General features: G+C 40.6%; 1 long non-coding RNA gene across 2 annotated transcripts; it reads left to right on the forward strand.

Annotated features, from left to right (window-relative positions):
* The first annotated feature begins 4,448 nt into the window (after positions 1-4,448).
* Positions 4,449-6,269, forward strand: LOC147485856 (uncharacterized). 2 transcript variants are annotated; one of them, XR_015201821.1, is made up of 6 exons: positions 4,449-4,636; positions 4,711-4,781; positions 4,897-5,269; positions 5,347-5,557; positions 5,657-5,845; positions 5,920-6,269. It is a non-coding gene; the product is annotated as an uncharacterized LOC147485856 (long non-coding RNA). The 2 variants fall into 2 exon arrangements; XR_015201822.1 differs by having other exon boundaries at positions 4,455-4,494.
* The last annotated feature ends 14,784 nt before the right edge of the window (positions 6,270-21,053 follow it).

Below are 21,053 nucleotides of genomic sequence, written 5' to 3' on the forward strand. Positions count from 1 at the left end.
TTCCGAACACTGCTGGGTTCTATGACCCTTTACAATATCCTTTATTATTTCCTTATGGAACATTTGGTTGGGACTTAACCATTTTCACTTCAAATTTGAAACGGGTTAGTTGTCGAGCATTCTACTATTATAAGCTTCAGGTAATTACTTATATTATTTTGTTAAATAACATGTTTATATTTTTTTTATTACTTTATATATTAGGATCATTTATATAAATTGATATTATTATTATTTTTTTTAGAGAACACATGTACAAATCTATTATTATTTATTGCTTATTTATGAAATATTACCGATATGGGCATAGCTAGATTTTATTTTCAGTGATTGGTTCCATAAAAGATACAGTTATACATAAACGTAAGAAACAGTAAGTAATTTTCTGCTAGGATAATATCTTACCGGTAGGCTTTAGGATTTTAGTTGCTATATTTTTTATTGCCTCGGTATGAATAATATGTACAAGTTTTGTCCTTATTTATGTGAACTGCTATTATATTTGTATGAATTATTTGTAGCATTATATTATCAATTTTTTTTTTAAAATTATCCTGTGTTGCCTTCCCAAATAATAAATGATAGGTCATTTTTTTTTATTCATTGTAATATGTAAGTTTTATAGATTCGAGACGCATGTGAGTCATTGTTGGTTCGTGGTGGGGGTTTATTGCAACAATATGTTGTTGATAACTATGTTAAAATCTCTACGCAACAATTACGATACATAAGAGATCACCAAGAAGAGTTGAGAGCTTATTTGTATCAAGGTTTAAAGGATGCTTTTGCTATAGGACAGTTATATTCAAGTATAACTACAATTAAATATTTTTATTACTTCTCTGCTACTCTACTATCAACGTTTCTTCTTTTATGTAATTTATACTTTTATTGTTACATTTATTTCTTATTCATCAATATAGATACAACTGGAAGAAGAATTGTTCTACCTGCTTTGTACATTGGTAGTCCTCGTGATATGCATGAGAGATATCATGATGCAATGGCTATTGTTAAAAAAATTGGTAAACCAGATTTATTTATAACTATGACATGTAACCCAAACTGGCCCAAAATTAGAAGAGAGCTATTCAGTGGACAAGTTGCAAGTGATAGACCTGACCTTACTACAATAATTTTTCATTCGAAGTGCCAGGAGTTAAAAAAAAACTTATTTAAAAGAGGTGTTTTGGGAAAAGTTATTGCTCATGTCATGTTATTGAGTTCCATAAACGGGGTTTACCACATGCTCATTTTCTTTTAATTCTAGATCAAACTAATAAGCTCAGAGGTCCAGAAGATTATGATTAGGTTGTTCGAGCAGAGATCCCAGATCCCCTCATAGAGCCTAAACTGCATGCAATTGTCTTACGTCATATGATACATGGACCCTGTGGACTCTTAAATTCAAGTTGTGTTTGCATGAAAAAGGACAAGTGTAAGAAGAATTTCCCCAAGGAATTCTCCACCTCGACACTTCAAGGTGATGATTCTTTTCCAATTTACATGAGAAGAAACTTAGGTCAATATTTGATTCATGCTCATGGTGGTGATTTTCATGTTGGTAATCAATGGGTTGTCCCTTATAATCCATGGCTTCTCAAGAAGTATGACTGTCATCTCAATGTAGAAATTTGCTCTACTATATAGTCGGTCAAGTATTTGTATGAGTATGTATACAAGGGTGTTGACCGAGTTTCTTTACAACTTTCATCTTCTGAGTCTTCTCAATCTATTACTCAAAATGATATCAAGAAGTTTGTAGATGCGCGCTAGATCTATCCTCAAGAAGCAGTATGGAGAATATTTAAATTTCCTTTGAACCGTATGTATCCTTCAGTCTATACTTTGCAAGTTCATCTCGAAGATATGCAGCACGTAACATTTTGTGAAGGTGAACGCTTACCTGAGTTGGTAAATGATGACAACACATCACGTACCATGTTAACTATAATTTTCAAGCTTAATGTTGTTGATGAGAATGCAAGGTAGTATTTATATTGGGAGATTGCTGAACATTATACATGGATAAAGGCAGGTAAGTTTTGGCAGCTGAGAAGAGGTATAATCGGCTGATTGGTAGATTGTATACTGTTTCTCCTTCTAATAGTGAAAGATATTACTTCATAATATTATTAAATCATGTTCGTGGACCAACATCATATGAAAGCCTTCACACAATTGGTTCTCATGTATGCTCAACGTTTAAAGAGGCTGCAAAAAAAAATTGGGCTTAGTTGAAGGCGGCAACGACATTCACAAAACTCTTGAAGAAACAATAGCTATACATATGCCTTATGCATTACGAAAGTTATTTGTCGTCATGTTGCTGCACTGCAATCCACCTCATGTTCGTGATTTATGGAATAAGTTTCATACATATATGATGGAAGATTATTCTTTATCGTCCTCCCCAAATGAAGCTATGAACTGTCTTATTAAAGACATCAGTTTTGATCTCTCTCAATATGCAGGAAGTTGTCAGACTACAATTTGCCTTCCTTTTCTAATCACACGGATGAAGATTCAACAACTAATGACTTGATATCAGAAGAGCAGTCAGTATCAGTGCCTCCTGAGGATCTCTCTTCTATTACCAGCTTGAATGAAAAATAGAGATATGCTTTAGACAAAATAACAAACTCAGTTATGAGAAATGATAGTAAAGTATACTTAATTGATGGTCCTGGAGGAACAGGTAAAACTTATCTTTATCGTTCTATATTAGCTCATCTGAGAAACCTAGGACACATTGCAATTGAAACAACTTCATTAGGAATTGCAGCAATAATGATGCCAGGTGGACGAACAGCTCACTTAAGGTTTAAAATTCCTATACCGACTTATGCAACGTCTACCTGTACAATAACGAAACATTCACCACTGGCTAAACTACTTTGCCGTTCTTCTCTATTCATTTGGGATGAGGCTATAATGACACATCGATATACACTTGAAGCCGTGAATCGGACTTTAAGAGATATTACTGGAGTTGAAATGCCGTTTGGTGGAAAAGTATTTGTATTAGGTAGAGACTTTCGTCAAACGTCACCTGTTGTGCCATATGGAAGCAAATCTCAGACACTAGATGCCTGCTTACCAAGATCTTCAATCTAGGAAATTAAAGTGTTGAAATTATTCGCCTAATAGAGAACATGTGAGCAAAAAATGATCCATCATTTTCAAATATTCTTATGCGAATTGGCAATGGCTCCGAACCATATGTTACCAAAGACATGATCAAGCGTCCAGATGACATGGTCATTCCATGGCAAGATGATCGGTCTTTATTTCAGTTAATATATTTTGTCTTTCCAAATTTGCAATCTCATGTACTGGATGATGTATATATGATGGAACGAGTAGTGATTACTCCTACAAATGAGCATGTCGACAAGGTTAATGACGAAGTTATCAAACTATTTTCAGCACATAGTTTTACAAGTCATTCTTTTGATTCAGTTGAAAGTGATGTTCAACAATTATATACAGAGGAATTCCTTAATTCTATATCTCCAGGTGGGTTGCCTCCTCATAAGCTCATTCTTAAACTTGGTTGTCCTATTATACTATTGTGAAATCTTAATCTGAAGAATGGATTATGTAATGGAACTCGATTGTTGTGTCGAGGTTTTTTTGGAAATATGGTATATGCAGAAATAATGATCGGTAGTTCCCGTGGTAAACTAGCTTTTCAACCTCGAATTCCATTAAAATCTTTAGCTGACATCAGAAGACCTTTTGTTTTAACAAGAAAGCAAAGTCGCAAGGACAAACAATACCCAATGTCGGTGTATATATTTGCCGAATCATGTTTTCAACTATGGCCAGTTATATGTTGCTATGTCTAGAGGAGTCTCAAGAAATACAACCAAAATTTTGGTTAAAAAAGGGTTGTTGCCTGCTTTAACTGGAGCTCACACAAGAAATGTCGTATATGCTGACTTACTCCATTCTGTTACTTGATGCTTGTAACCACATTTGTGTTGAACTAGGTACTTGCCATTTTTGTTACTTTTTGTTTATTTATTTTTTATTTATTTTAAATTATCTTAAGCTAAGCATTTTAGTATTCAATGCTTACATATTTATTATCTTTCACTATGTTACGAGTACTAATGTGAAGATATAATTCCATCCTGACTATCAATATTAGCTGCCTCAACTTCTTGGTATTAATTTCTGAGATGGAAATAATTTGGGCTTTACATATTGTCTTTTAATATGTTATCAATGTTTAATTTTATTTGTTAGACCAAAATTTTATTTAATATAATATTGATGTTGTCCACGACTGTTTCATCATTCTATTATATCTAATCAGTTCTCTAAAATTGTTTTTTTTATTATTATTTTTTTAATTGTAAATAAATCTATCGACAATATCTACAAGTTTCTTTGCATAAAACCACCTTAATGTGCTAGATATGCTATTAAAATAAAATTTCGGGTTACAAAATTTGAACCTGGTATTTTACCAACTGTATTTTGCAGGTACTTGGGCAACATAACTTTTAACTTTTTAGAGAACATTCTTTCCTTCTTCTTAACTCTGAATTTGGTCATGAAGAAATAAACAATCAAATATTTTAAAAACTTTTACAAATTGAGGCTCCTCAACCACTTGATGAATTCGGTTGGTAAAATTGAATATCTGTTTTTATCTTATTATGATATTTATGGTTGTTTAATATTTTTCTTTTTTTATAGGCCATGTCACCCCCGCGGTAAAGTAGCTTCAGCATGACAAGTAAAACGGTCTAAGATTGAAACATCTTAAGGTCACTAATTCTTCTTTCATCTTTATGTAGAAATCATCTGTTGATTACATTAATAGTAGCATAAGATGTAGAGTTTTGTTTACTCCAATTGCTCGACTTTCATGTGCTATTGCAGGCATTGTTAGTTGAATAGCATTATAGAGGAGTCAATATAGTAAATGCGACTGTTGAGTCCCGAATTTTTGTGGATGAGGTCTCCAGTTGATGAGAGAGGTGTTCTTAATCTTCAAAATTGTAGGAGTCTTTCGCATCACGAATCCATTGAAAAATCCAGATGTTCGAATAGAAGCATCAAGAGACTGGTGTGGTTATTATGAACGGATTGGCATTGATTTACATGTTTATGGATCCTGTGAGCATTGTTCTTTTTCTTTATTTATCTTTGGTTATTAGTATATGTTTTCTTACTGTTTGGAGTGTTGAAGACTAAGATAATTGAAGTTCTACCATCTGGCATGCTGGGCAATCGTAGTGGATTCTTGCAACTGGTAATCATCTATATCTTCATTCAACATGTGAATCGTAGTTTGACAACATTGTTCTAAATAGAAGTCTCTATGGACAGATGTACGAAGAATTACAGGTGCTTTGACCTTTGATATCAACTCGAGAATTCTACTTCATTCAGTTCTACCAACAACTAGACCAATGATTATGAGCGATATCAGATGTCTTCTTTGATATATCTCGACAAAATCAATTTTCATCACCTCACTCTCGCAGGCTTCCATCTGGTTGCTTGATTCAAGACATGCCCAATGGATACTCTAATTAAGGTTATTGAATCAATAACATGCACCTAATTTTCATTTGATTTCTTCTTCCTAAATAAGTCCACTTCTCATTATCTCATTTCTGGAGGAATACTTTGATAGGTCACTTGGGCAGAACATGTGGAGATGTCAGAGAAACCACCAAGTCGACCTCTTACATCATCTTTACAGGGAAGTTGTTAATAGTGGGATGGCATTCGGATCAGAGAGATGTCTACATTGCAAACAATGTGCGAGCTATTTGCTTCTCTGATGGTCACTACGGCTACTACGCGGGCTCTTGGACCTTTGGTACTTTTACCACCTTATCATGCGCTTTGTTGGTTGCCTTAGTCTGTTCTAACATTATTTCAAATGTTGTTTAGTTATTCCCTTTCCCGATGATAGACGAAGCATGATAAAGCTCTTCCAAAGGATGATTAACAGTTTCTATGCGGGCATAAGTGCTTCAAATGGCCACAGATGGTCTAACCTTGCTGGGTTGAATTACGTCGAGGTCCGAGTCACAGTTAACAAGAACACAGATCCTGGGCAACCCAATAGTGTGTGGTTCTTAGTGATGCAAACTTTCATATGTCTGCCTGTATCTTCACAGAATGTATTCAACTTCTTCGGAGATGAACTTATGGTGGACAATAGAATAGAAGTACCATGCCAGTATTGTGTGTCTAATTTTATACACAAATTTTCTCTATTACTAGGATGATTTTGCTTCTGGAGCCTCTAGGTTTTTGTTAATCCACCCTTCTTAAAGTACTTTCAAGAAGACTTGATGGGAACTTAAAAGTCAGTGTATTAGTTCATTCGGTTGTGGACATGATGCCCTGATCTCTATAATTGTGCAAATGTGGGTCCACAGTGTAAGAACTTGATTAGTCTTTGAGCAAGGTTGGATCGACTGATCCTTTGAACGACAAATGTCACTTGAACGATTTACTATAAAGGTGAGAAAAATTTAACACAGTTATACTCAAGTAAACCAAGTCAGTCGTGGCCGTCTATTTTGTTTGGATCATTAGCTTAATTTCTTTGGATTCTCTTCAAGAATTGCCTGCCGAATTACTATATCAACTTTGTATAATTAGTTCGAGTGTATATGACCTCTACATTTTTTAAACTATAACCGTCTGAGTCCTCTAACTCACTTTACTGAAATTGTTCACGGGTTGGTTCAGCTCCCCGCCCCTCCCCCCTTAAGATAACTTGGGTGGCTGCAACTCGACTACTTGACCACAGCAAGAAAATATTATGTAAAGAAAAAAAATTGTGCCTATTCAGTCGGTAAATATATTAGTAAGTGAACTTGAATCAGACTCTTCTAACTTCACTAGAAGAACTCTAAGTTGGGCACATATTCTGCCAGGGTTTTAACAAAGTCCTCAAATTGAAAAAACTTTAACTTTTTGTTGGACCCCGAGCTTTATTTTCATGCAGAGTGCTAACTGCATAATAAGATCAATGCAAATGGTCAATAATAAGATCATGTTAGAGTTTCCCTTCTTTGGCTTAAATGGCTAAGGTCATGCCCACTCTTTAGTTCCAAATTTCAATCTTCCAAGATATGTTGGATTGTCTTAGATATTTTAGTTAGTTGTTGATGCGCACATGGTCAATATCTATAACATGCATATTTGAACTATCTAAGGTATCATATTTAATTGTTTTTAATACCAACTATGATATTATACAAACACCAAGTACAAAGATAAACTACAAAGTTAAATCAACAACTACAGACCTTTAATAATTAATTCAAACTTAATACATGACCACCGACAAGTTTTTAACTGACCCAGACCATTTTAATAATAAAATATTTAAAACAAATACCTTTTCACCCAAAACAAATATCGGCTTCCCTTCACAAAATGAAAATGCAACCAACCATCCTATGTGTCCAAACAACAATTTCCTTACCCTGGTCATCTCCAGATTCTATGTTTGCCATTCAAAAACACCCTAACTTCACTATTATCCCTTCTTTCAAACTAAAGGGGTGCTCTAACATCATATACCTTGAGTCAGTCTAGGGGCCACAACCATCCTATTATCACATTTGAACCTAAATGCCTCAACTAGAACCCAATTCATGTGCACTATAATGTAATTTGTCTCAAGGGCATTCTTCCTCTCTATAAATTCCACTTCATCACACTGTCCTTCTGTCGAATCACTTCCATCTCTTTTTCACGTTAAAAAATCAACCGCTATTTCTACTCATATATATGTAAAATCACAAGAAAAAAACATAATGAGCACACTTCATATAGAATAACTGCAATGAACATTAAACATTGGCATGCAGACATAAGAGACAAATACAAACCTCATCTGCCAGTACCTGCCCCCTATTCTCCAGACATTTCAAACAAATTAAGAGACTTATAACAACAAATATGCTCTAAACTTAAGCACTTTGACAGTTCAATGAAGTTGACTTTGGTGAGATACAAACCACCTGTTTCGTTACATTTAAAACTGATGCCCTGGCTTAAATTCCCCAAAAGCCAATAACAACATTAATATACAAATTATATGAGGGGATAAATCATTATAACAAAAAACTAACCTTCGAAAAAGAAAATAAAAACATACTGGAAAATAGTGGTGAGAAGTAGTGTTAAATTTTATATTGCTATTTTTATGTTAGAAAAAGCTAATATTAAACTAAGGGAAAAAAATGCAAAAAAATTAGCATGTTTGTATCAATTTTTTCGAACGATATCTTATAGTTCCTCAATCTTCCACATTGACTGTGGAATGAACAAGAAAAACACAACAAAATTGATTGCAGACTATTGTGGCAAGGTTATTTATACAAAAACTTAAACTGTTGGTTAATTTAATATTAAATGGTCCATACAAAACACTCATCAAGATTCTACACTTACTATAAATCGAAAACTTTACAAACACAGCTGAACCCTTCCTTAGTTAAAAACAAAATTCTGCAATCTATTAAGAGCTACAAAACAAACATATTAATCTGGAAACAGCAACATCTGCTTTTTTTACAAACCATTTATAATTTTTTTTTCAGCCTGCCAACACCATTGTTGTTGCACATGCACACTCACCTTCACTTCTGGCAGCACATATCACTTCCCTTCTTCCTAAAATCTCCACATGTCATGCAACACATGTTGGTTCACGTGAGAACCCAATGTTTTTGTCTCCTCTTTTCCTCCATCCTCCCACGTGACCCCCACTTTACTTTGTCTCTTTCCCAACATCCGCTTTTGACATGCGTGATCATTGCACCATTTACTTCCCCACTACAGTTATAACTATTATAAAAATAATTAACTTCAAAAATAATGTCATGCTAGCCTCCTTCCTTCCATTGGTTTTTGTTGCATGTTCTTTCTAAGGGTTTGGTGCAAAACAAAGTACAAGTGAGATAGGGAAATCAAATCCAATGGTTTATATTTTAAAAAAGCCATCAGACCCTATTAAATTCTCTTAAAAAAAAAACCAAATTTTTTTGTATGCCATCATCACCCATCCCAATTTATCTTCAACCCTTTAAAAAAAACCCATTCCAAAATAAAAAAAATAAAAAATAAAACCAAAAACCAAGTTTTTTATACGCCAACCAGTCAAACCTTGTACTCCATCACCAGTGGCGTGTAAAAATCAAAAAAAAAAAGCTATGCTGATGTTAAGGGAATTTGTGATACTTAAATGTGTCGTGTGTGTTTGTTCAAGGGAATTTTTTCCGGTACTATGCTGATGTTATCATGGATGGTTACTTCAGTTTTGTAAATGTTGTAGGAAAAAAGCTATTCATGCTTCATCATTAACATTAGTATCAGTTTTGACTCGAGCAGAAAGCACCTGACCTCTATCAGAATATCAGTAAAGTTGATCCTGCTACTTTGTAACCAATAATCTGCAAAATATGAAATTGCCATCTCTTTGGCTTTAGTTCTAGTAAAAGACACCATGTATAATCCTTAGCATCTTCGATTATGTTGGATCTTACGAAAAATACATTAGTTCCCCTATAAGCGTCCTTAAAACAAAAACAGTAAAGATTTTATGCAAATCATTAATTTTGACCATTTGTAGGTTTAGTCATTGTAAAACACCTTTTTTTAATCTTAAATAATTAATTGTTGGAATAAATTTAATCTTAAAATTGAAATTATAACAAAGAGATACAAATAAATCAAAAAATTTTAAAAGGTAGGATAGAATGGTAATTGCACAAATTAAGTTATTAAAAAAAAATCGGTACTTGCGTGTCTCAATTTGAATTAATAATTGAATTCTGTACGCCATTGTGAGTGGCGTGTAACTTATTAGGTGAATTAATTTACATTCTCTTTCAATTTCTCTAATAATGATTTTTTTTTGATGCCGCCATTGGATGGTGAAAGGTCTCTGTATAACGTTAAAATTGATTTGCAAAAAGTTTATGAAGATAGCGTTGGCGGTATAACGTTTTAACGTACCATTAGATCACATTTTACGTTAAATTTGATGATTTGCAGCACCATTGGACTTAGCCTAAGGCAAAACAAAGTACAAGGAGTAGGTACATATGATCAGACCCTGCGTTCTCTTCACCACCAAATCCCCATCCCAACTCAACAAAACGTTCCAATAAACAACAATTGCATGAAGCAAAGTCAACTAATTAAGTAATCACATCATATAGAAAAGGATTAAACAAGGACTCTTTTCCCAAAGAGCATCTAGATGAACCCGACGATGGTCCATTCAAAATTACATTTTAATTTACATCAAGTTGTGACACACCTCAATAATTAACATGCGGAGACCATTAACAAGATCAAGTGCGTAAATGCAACATGTGTCAAAAGACAATCCACACTGCTGGCAATTGTCCCTCGATTCCAATTTCCTATCGTCCTTAATTGGCGGTCAATTTTTTCCTCTTTTCACAATTTCAATGACGGCTTAATTTGTCTTTTCCTATTATATTTGACGTTTCCTCACTCTCTCTTTCTCTATTTCTTTAAGTCTCGCCTCTCTCCACTCGGCCAAAAGTCCCTTTCTCTCTCTCTCACTGTTCTTTTTATACTCCTTTTCTCACATCACAGCCGTCCACCTGTCTTCCCATCCATCGCCTCTCTGCTTCCCACGTGTAGGGTTATCGTTGTACCTCCACGTCCCGCGGTATGCTATTCCATCTACTCCCATGTCTTCTGATTATCTCACTCTGAGCCCTCCCCTCAAAGATATCTGCTACTCCCCTCTATCTTTTTCCTTTGACCCTTGATGTACCCACCCTTCTGATGCCCCTTCTCGATTCCACGGCCTTTACTAACAGGCTCGGGGTCGAGAACCGACTTTCCTCTTTTATCTGGATATATCTTTCGATCCTTCATCGGTATTTGTGTGCGCTGCAGGCCACTCATTACGCGCACCGTTTCCGCACCCCTTAAGTTCTGAACCTCCACGTGTCGATCTCCTGTCGGTTCCTCTACCGTCCCTTTGGTTTTTGCACCTGGGTAATTACGGTTTTGCCCCCATACTATTTAAACTTCTGCTCCTCTCTTCTCCCTCATTTTCTTCATTCAGTTCCTCTTCCCTTATTCCTCTTTTCCTCTCCAAAGCCTTTTCCCTCTTCACTCACTAAAATCATCTGCCCCTTGGCGTTTGCTCCGGTCTGATTTCATCACCGTTGGGCTCTGATTCAGGTTCGTTTCTCTTTGTACTTGCTCTCCTTATCTTATTGTTTGCATTCTCTTCTTCCCTTTCTTTACATTGCTCATGTTAGTGTCTTCTTCCTTCTTCAAATCTGTTCATCTTTCCCTCGATGTCGGTGAAGGCCTCCGAGAACCCTTCCTCCTCTCATTCCGCCGACTCGTCCTCCTCTCGTTCTATTGAGGTGGCCTCTCCACCTCCCGTGGCCACTACGGCAGCCCCCTCCACCTTTGGCCGATTCATCCACCCGCTACCGCTGCCATCCAGGTATCGTAGACCTAATTTGAGTGCAATTAGGGCTACTTACGGAATTCCAACTGATATTCTGATAGAGCACATTCCCTCGGTCACCCATTACCTTCACTTAGTTCCACCGCGGTCCGGGTCCTTAGTAGTGTCAGTAGGGCAGATTGTCACCGAACTGCGGCTCCCCCTCACTTTACTAGATATGGAGGTGTGTAACCACTTCAATATCCCTTCCTGTCAAGGCATCGACAATTTTGGAGAGTAATGTATGCCGCGAACTACTACAACAGAACTGGTGATCCCAAACTAACAAGTCGCGACATTGTCTCCCAATATTTCATAAAGAAAAGTACCAAGGATGTTGGCATGGGGTACCAATCCTTTTGTGTCCGTTCCCAAAAGAAATCCTTCTTACTCCACATCACCTCGTCTGATAAACAGTGGCACCACTATCTGCTGTATGTTTCTGGGAATTTCTTGCCCGCGGACCTCCCCACTGGGATGACCCTTAATCATCTTACTTTCCAATATAGTGGTGAGTTCCGTTGCTAACTCTGTCCCTTTCGGTCTTGACTCCGCAAACTAGCATTCCCCTGGTTGTATTTCCTTGCAGGTTGGTGACCCGATTCTAAATCGAGGATATACGCCGACACTATCTGTCATGTTTTCGATAGGCTCCGCGATCTTGGTCCTGCACAAGCTGACCGTCTGAACATTCACCTTACTACTAGCACCCCTCTACTGGAGTGTCCGCGGCTTGACAATATCTCCAGTTTTGTTGCGCCCTTTTACCGTCTACCCCCTCCTAAAGAGCGGAAACCTAGGGCATCGCCTCCTCCCAAGAAGCGTTCCCGTCCACCCCCTTCTCATTACCGCCCTGCCCGAGACTCCTCTACCCCCTCTACTGCCCTTGAACATAGAGACCCTCTACCTCCAACCGATTGTGAACCCCTCCCTTCTTACAAATCCATTGCCACCTGGGAAGATCAGTATACCCCTCCACTCTCTCCCTCCGCGGACATGGATCTCTCCAAGATGAAGCTTTTTGAAAGTGATGATGAAGATGAAGTAATGGAGGTCTCTCCATCTGTGGTGGCTGCCCCAACTGATGGGCGGCCAAGAACCACTGTATCTGATGAACCGGCCCTTGTTGTCCGAGCCGCTAAACAAAAGGCTCCTGCTGAGTCTACCCGTCGGCCAAGCAAGGAGAAGACCCTCCCCTCTGACCGCGATGTCTCCCTTGCAGTGTTCGCCCCGACCTTTAATCTGCGCAGTCGCAAAGTCACTATTGCGGACTCCGCTCTTGTGAATCCCGCGGTAGCGTCATCTATCTTCTATGGCTCCCACCTGCTAAAAGACATGGCCTATGTAGAAGGAGGGACCTTTGAGCAGCACCGAACCTCTTTTTATACGAACTGGGAGAAGGTACTTTACTATGCCCCATATTCCCTTTCTCCCGCATTTCCCTTCTGATTCGCTGTCTCCTTTCCTTTCAGGTGAGTCTTGATATCTCGTATATGATTCGCGGTCTCTTCGGTTCCCGGACCAAGGTGGAGGCCCTGGAGAAAGAATGCCACGGCCCTAATGGCCTAAAAGCCACTTGCGCCCGCCTTCAATTGGAGCTCGAGGCCGCAAATACAACCAAACTCCAGGCCCAAGATGAGCTGAGGACTGCAGAAGCCAACCATGAGAAATATATGGATACTGTCAACGACCGCTTAAATCAACAGCGTGTCGCACTCCTCTAACAACACCAGGAAAGCTCCACCGCCATCGCATCTCAACATGCGGCAAATATGACCGCCCTTCAAGCCCCATTACAAGGCCCTTGCAGATAAGTGGGTGGCCAGAAGATACAAGAGGAGCACGCTCGACTTCTCAAGGAAGGACGCCTCCTTCCTGAAAACCCACCCACTCAGACTACGGATCAAGCTGAAGATGCTTCGGGAACCAAGGGGCTGGCTGAAATGGAGGAGCATCTTGAAGAGGCTGCGGCAGCAACTAACACTGAAGCCATACCCACAACCGCGTACACCCCTACTGTTGATGACCCTTCTCTAGCAACGCCCTCTGACATCCTTTGAATGTGTTTGGCCTTCCACCTCGAAATGATTTGTCTCTTTATGTTGTTTGAACTCTGGCCTTAATCTTCATGAAAGAAGTTTTTGATGTGTTTTATATGTGCTCTTTGTAAGTGAACTTGATACTATGGATGTTTTTCTTCTCCCTTTATACTTAAGTTATGTCTTGTATCCTCTCTGCTCTTGCTCTCTCTAACCAACTGTGGATGATGTTTTCCTTTGCCTTTCTCTCTTGCTTCCCCCTTAGTCTTTCCTGGCCCCGAATATCTTATAAGTCAAACCTCTTGAACCCAGCATATGCTGGGGGCAAATCTTTTTGCCCCTGAGTTTGATTCGGACATGAGGTTCGCGAAGAGCTCCCCCCCCCGCTGTCTCTTTGAGGCTGATGAGCCTACTAGGGGCAAGTCTCTTTGCCCCTGAGTTTGATTCGGACATACTGTCCACGAAGGGATCATCCCCCCTGCTGTCTCTTTGAGGCTGACGAGCTCGTAGAAGCAAATCTCTTTGCCCCTAAGTTTGATTTGGACATGAGGTCCGTAAAGGGCTCATCCCCCAAATTGTCTCTCTGAGGCTGATGAGCCTGCTAGGGGCAAGTCTCTTTGCCCCCGAGTTTGATTTAGACATACTGTCCGCGAAGGGCTCATCCCCCCCGCTGTCTCTGTGAGGCCGCGAGCCTGCCATCGGCAACCCCTTGCCCCTAAGTCAGGTCTGTTTATGTTAATTCAATATGCTCATTTCCCAAAAGTGTCATTGTATTATGTATGTGCAAACAGGCCAAGTCCCTTGTCTCGGACTGGTAGTACATTCAAACATAAAACTTTTTCAACATCCTTACATTCCAAGGTCTATCTATCAGTTTCCCTTCCATGGTCCGCAATTTGTATGTGCCAGCCCCTCCAACTTCCTCCACCTGGTAGGGCCCTTCCCAATTTGGCCCCAACTTTCCATCCTATACTTTCTTGGTGCTAGGAGTCACTCTTCGGAGCACGAAATCCCCCACTTGGAACTACCGCAGCTTCAACCGCTTGTTGTATTGCCTTTGCAAGCGTCTGTGATATTCCTCTAGCCTGATACGCGCGGTGGCCAAATTCAAATCTCTAGCCAGTATGCCCCAGTTCAAACCTCCCTCGACCGCCTTCATGCGCGTCGTGGACGCCACCATCTCTGAAAGGATCACTGCCTCTATACCGTATGCCAATGAAAAAGGAGTCTCTTTAGTGGAGGTCCGCGATGTAGTGCGGTAAGCCCATAACACGTGGCTCAGCTCATCGGCCCATGCTCCTTTCCGATCCTCTAGTTTTCTCTTTAGATTGTTCATGATAGTTTTGTTGGACGATTCGGCCTGCCCATTACCCTTGGGGTTGTATGGAGCCAAAAATCTCTGTTTCACGTTATAGGCCTACAAGAACTCTCTCACTTTCGACCCTGTGAATTGTGTTCCATTGTCCACGATGATGGAGTGCGGTAATCCAAACCTGCAGATAATATTTTCCCACAAAAACTTAATCACCTGTTCTTCCTTTACTTGTTGCAGAGCCACGACCTCTATCCACTTGGTAAAATAATCAGTAGCGGCCAACATGAATCTTCTCTTACCACTGGCCATTGGCAGCGGACCCACGATGTCCATGGCCCACATAGCAAACGGCCACGGACTGGATACACTGTGCAGCGGCTCTGTTGGTGCAAATATTAGCTGCCGAAACCTCTGGCATTTCCCACACCTCTTGGCAAACTCCACCGCATCCCTTTTCATGTGTGGCCAGAAATACCCTTGCGTCAACAGTCGGTGTGCGGTTGTTCTTCTTGCCGAATGGCTTCCACAGTCCCATGCGTGCAACTCTGATAATACTTCTTGTGCTAGGCTTGGCCCCAGGCACCTCAACAGCGGTCCGTCAAAGTTCTTACGGTACATCTCTCCTTCTACCAGAATGTATCTTTGTGAAGTTTGCTCTAACCTCCTTTTTTCTTTCTAGTCCATCACCTCCCCTCCTAACAGGAAGTGTTTAATAGGGTCCATCCATCCTCCCTTCTGCAACCTGCCACACTTCGTCCCCCCTCTCAATGCTCGATTTCTCCAACCTCCCTACTTTTATGGTTCTTTCCTCTGATCCTAGTATTGCGGCTAGCGATGTACACTAGAGCATCCGCATGTCGGTTCTCCCCGCGGACCAAATGTATGAATTTGACTTTTTTGAACTTGGCTGCTTTGCAGTGCACAATCTCCAAGTATTTGGCCATTCGAGCACATCTGGCAACAAATCCTCCGTTTGCCTGGCATACCACTAAGTTGGAATCTGAATACACCGTTAACTCATCCACCCCCAAATCCTATGCCATTCCCAATCCCTCTATCACAGCCTCATTCTCTGTCTCATTATTGGTGGCCGCGAACCCGAGCTTCATGGATAACTTAATCCGGTCATTATCTGGCGTAACCACCACGACGCCTACTCCACTGCATGCATCTGTTGTTGACCCATCCATGAACATTCTCCACCCATTCCTTTTATCCCAGGGATCCAACTGGTCCGGCTCCCCCTCACACTCAGGCTCCATGACCATCTCCTCGCCCCATGTCCGCTGGGAACTCTACCAAAAACTCCGTTACTGCCTGTGCCTTTTCCGCGGTTCTTATCTGATATTGCACTTCATAGGAACTTAGCATCACCACCCATTTGAGCATTCTCCCAGACTTCTCCGTCTTCAGTGCTTGCTTGAGGGGTAGGTTTGTCACTACCACTACTAAATGTGCCTCAAAGTAAGGTTTCAACTTCAATGCCGAGAATATTAGTACCAGGGCATATTTTTCCACCTTACTGTATCGGGTCTCCGCGTCCAATAAGGTTTTGCTCTGGAAATACACCGGTTTTTCAACCTTGTCCACCACTCGGACGAGAACCGAACTTACCGCGTACTCTGTAACTCCCAAATATAAGTACAATCTCTCCCCCTGTTCAGGTCATGATAGCAAAGGTGCCTTGCCCAAATAGCTCTTTAGTTCTTGAAACGCTTCTTCGCATTCCGTCGTCCTCCTCAATAGCCGATACAACGGTCTACACTTGTCAGATGACTTAGATATGAAATGGTTTAATGCCACGACCCTACCTGCTAGCCTCTGTACTTCTTTAACATTCTGAGGAGATGGCATCTCTACTAGTGCTCTTATCTGCTCGGGATTAGCCTATATTCCTTGATGAGTCACGATGTACCCCAGAAACTTTCCCGTGGTCACCCCGAATGTGCATTTCTCTGGGTTCAACTTCAAATTGTGAGCCCGCAATGTTGAACATTTCCCTCAGTCCCTCCAAGTGCTCCTCTTCTGACATGCTCTTTTCCACCATATCGTCAATATATATCTCAATTCCCTTTTGGATTTTGCTCTCAAACATTTTCTCCCCCAATCGTTGGAACGTGGCCCCAGCATTCTTCAAACCGAATGGCATTCTTGTGTAACAATAGGTACCACCCTCCACTATGAAAGACATCTTTTCCTGATCCGGTCCATACATTGCGACCTGGTTATATCCCATCGATGCATCCATGAAATAGAAAATCTTGAATCCCGCCGTTCGATCCACTAACTCGTCCACCCGCGACATTGGATAAGTGTCTTTAGGGCACTCAGAGTTGACATTTGTAAAGTTGACGCACATACACACCTTTCCATTCTTTTTAGGTATCGCGACTATGTTGGACAACTAGTCCGTGAACTCTACTTCCCGTATTATGCCCGCTCCTTTTAACCTTGCGACCTCCTCTTGGATTCCCTCTGCATACTTCGGTCTGACGCCGCGCATTTTTCTGTCTCTCACTGGTTTAGTATCTTCCCTCATGTGCAACCGGTGACAAGCGAACTCTGGATCCAACCCCGTGATCTCCTCAATTGTCCAAGCAAAGACATCCTTATTCTCTGAGAGGAATTGTATTAATTTGTTATTCCACTCTTCTGACAAGTTGGATCCTACTGAGGTAAACTTCTCCTCCTCCCCTATCCCCACATTTACTATCTCGATCTCGTCTAGCATTTTTGGTATCACCGACGTCTCTGCCTCCACTTCCGCGGAGGCACACTGTAATTGCTATGCCTACCTCTTCCTAGGTTTCGAGGCCTCCCATTCATCCCCTCTGATCAACCTCTTCACAGTCCCCTGATGACTGTTCCTCATTGTCACTTGATCACCGCGAACTTCATGCATACCTATCGGGTGGGAAACCTGATCACCTGGTAATACGTAGATGGTACCGCCTTCATCTCGTAAATCCACCGCCTCCCAAGGATGGCATTGTACTATGAATTTGCGTCCACCACCTTGAATCGAGAGAACACTGTCACTGGTCCCGTGGTCACTGGCAGCAGGAGCTCCCCTAAAGGCTCGGTCATGCTTCTATTGAACCCATACAAATTTGTCTGCGACGGCCTCACCTGTCTCTGGTCTATCTTCATCTCTTCCATCGTCCCTATGAAGAACAAGTCCACTGCGCTGCCGTAATCGATTAACACCCTTTTCACCATGTAATTCCCCATTGCCACTGTGATTACCAATGCATCCTCATAGAAGGAGTCGACCGTCTTCAAGTCCGCGTCAGTAAACACTATGCTTCCTTTTCTAGTCACGGACCATGGTGCGGGCCACGAGTAACCTGACTCTTCGTTAACCTGCTGTATGCTAGCCGTTCACCTTATCCTATCTCTATGAGCATTGTGGCTCAAAATCTCCCCACTGAATATAACATTTATGGTACCCAGTATTCTCCCCTGGTTTGGCGTCAGCTCCTATTTCCCCTTCTTTTTGGTAAACTCCTTCAGTAACCCCTTCCATATCATTCTTTGTATTAGCCATTTAAGGGAGTAGCATTCGTTCGTCTCATGGTTCTGTATCTGATGATACACACAATACGGCTTACCCAGTATCTCGTCGGGTTTGCTTCACGGACCTTCATAATCCTGCAAATTCTGAATCACCAGCAAGAGTTCACTCAACGGTCGGTCTACTGGCGTCGGCTCCATTTCTTGATAAGGCTTCCATTCTCTATTTTCCCTACGGACTTCATTTCTCCCTCTTTCCGACCGCGAAGAATAACTCCCGTGCCCACTGCTTCCCCTATCTGATGCCTCATATCGTCCACGGTCATCGCTTCGCTCCAAAGCCAACACGGCCTTCCCCGGCCTCCTCGTCTATTTCTGCATGGTATCCTCATACCTTATGTATTTTTCCACCCTTGGATATAAATATTGTAATGTCGCGATCTCATTCTTGGCCACGGACTCATGTACCCTAGTTCCCAGGCGTAACCCCCTCTCAAATGCAATCATTGCAGTCCTTGCGTCCAAATTTTCTACCTTAAGTGTCTCCACCTTGAATCTGCATAAGAATTCTCTAACTGACTCTACAGTCCTTTGCCTTACGTTGAACAAAGCCGCGATATCCACTATGTGCCTTTTCTGGTGTATGAAATGGTCCACGAAAGCTTGCTCTAACTCTTGGAAGTTGTTTATACTCTTCGAAGGCAACCGATAATACCAATATGAGGCTCCCCCCTTCAAGCTTGTGGGGAACATCATGCACCGCAGTCCGTCGTATCTGGGTTCCTACCACAGCGGCATCTGCAGCTCGGAAGTGGTGGATGTGGTCTGCCAAGTCTCCTGTCCCATCATATCTCTCAAATCTGGGCTCGTTGAACCATTTTGGGACCTCCGTCCTCTAAATTGCATCTACCAATGGGTTGCTGTTCAACCCCGCCACCACTTGGTTTGCCATTCCACTTAAGCCCTTCGCTTGTTCCAAGTTTGCTTTCAAATCACTGGCGATCATCTCCTTCACCTGCTCCCTCGTGAGTCCCGGCACCACATTTTCTCCCAAGTTGGGCCTCCCCTCCTCCTCTCTCTCCGACTCCGATGCTTCTCTCTCTGATTCCTCTATAGTCTCCCTCTCCCTCCGCAGTCCATCATTCTCTTCCCTCAATCTTGCTACTTCCTCCTTTAACTGTCTCGTTTCCTTTGAAATTGACGCGACCGACTCTTCTCCTTCTCGTTCTCCCCCATCATTCCCCACCGATTCCACCTCCTCCTCTACGGCCGCCACTTTCCTTGGTCTTCCTACCCCTCTCTTTACTCATGTTGCCATATCTACTACTACTCAGATCTCGGTCCCCTACAGACGGTGCCAAATGTTGTGTCTCAAACATTGTTACATATAACCTCACTCTCTCTTTCTCTATTTCTCTAAGTCTCGCCTCTCTCCACTTAGCCAAAAGTCCCTTTCTCTCTCTCTCACTGTTCTTTTTATACTCCCTTTCTCACATCACAGCTGTCCACCTGTCCTCCCATCCATTGCCTCTCTGCTTCCCACTTGTAGGGTTATCGTTGTACCTCCATATCCCGTGGTATGCTATTCTACTCCCATGTACTCTGATTATCTTGCTCCGGGCCCTCCCCTCAAAGATATCTGCTACTCCCCGGTTCATACTACTGTGGCTTTCAGCGGTCCCCTTGACCTTTGACCCTTGATGTCACGGACCCCACCACTACAGTACTTAACCTTAATATTATACAAAATTAACGTTTATATGTAACACCTGCTCAAAATAAGTACCCCTACTCCTCATCACATGCATCCAGGCTCTATACAAAAAAAAAAAAAAAATCACATGCAAAAGCATTATGAAATTTATTCCCTGCAAGCACTATCACATGGGTCAAAAAATCTACATTTAACATTTTAAAACTATATATATACGGGAGTGTATTATATACCAACGAAACCAAAAACTTCACATGCACAGAACACTACACCTCCCTCTAAATCAAAACAAACTTACTTCTTCGTCCCAGATTTTCCCGATTTTAACTATTGCTCATATCTAACAAAATGTCTCTAAGTTTAGACATGCTATTATTTAATGAACATGTACGTATAATTTTTATGTTTATGTATTTATATTAGACTCATTAAAATAACTTACTTATTATTAATGACAATATCTAATTCTAATTCATTTGCTATTTTCTTACCACTCCCGGCCATAGAATACGTGCAAAAATTCCATTAACCGTTGAAGCAAAATTCAGACATCAACTAGAGGAAAATTCACTATGTATCAAGCAATTAATTCACGTAATCTAATAGCTGGATAGTGGATTATTTACTTCAAATGGACCACAAAAATTAAACCTCAAAATGCAGAAAACATTCCATTTCCAGAACATGCTTTCTCATTCGTCAATTTCTCTGAGCTACTAAACAAACTCAATGGCAGACATCTTATAGGTACTTAAATATATAATACATTTAAAACATGTTCAGAAACTTTTTTATACATAAAAATATAATCTAACAACTTTTGTTTTGTTTTGTGTTTTTTGCAGATATAGTTTGACGAATATACACATGGAACCAAGCAAGACCGATTAAGAAAAGTAACTGCCGTGATACCGTCATCAAAGAAATTGAACTCCTGAATGAAGAGTAATTTTACTAATAATAATACTAACA

This window comes from Coptis chinensis, chromosome 7, assembly GCF_015680905.1.
Source record: "Coptis chinensis isolate HL-2020 chromosome 7, ASM1568090v1, whole genome shotgun sequence".
NCBI classification, from domain to species: domain Eukaryota; kingdom Viridiplantae; phylum Streptophyta; class Magnoliopsida; order Ranunculales; family Ranunculaceae; genus Coptis; species Coptis chinensis.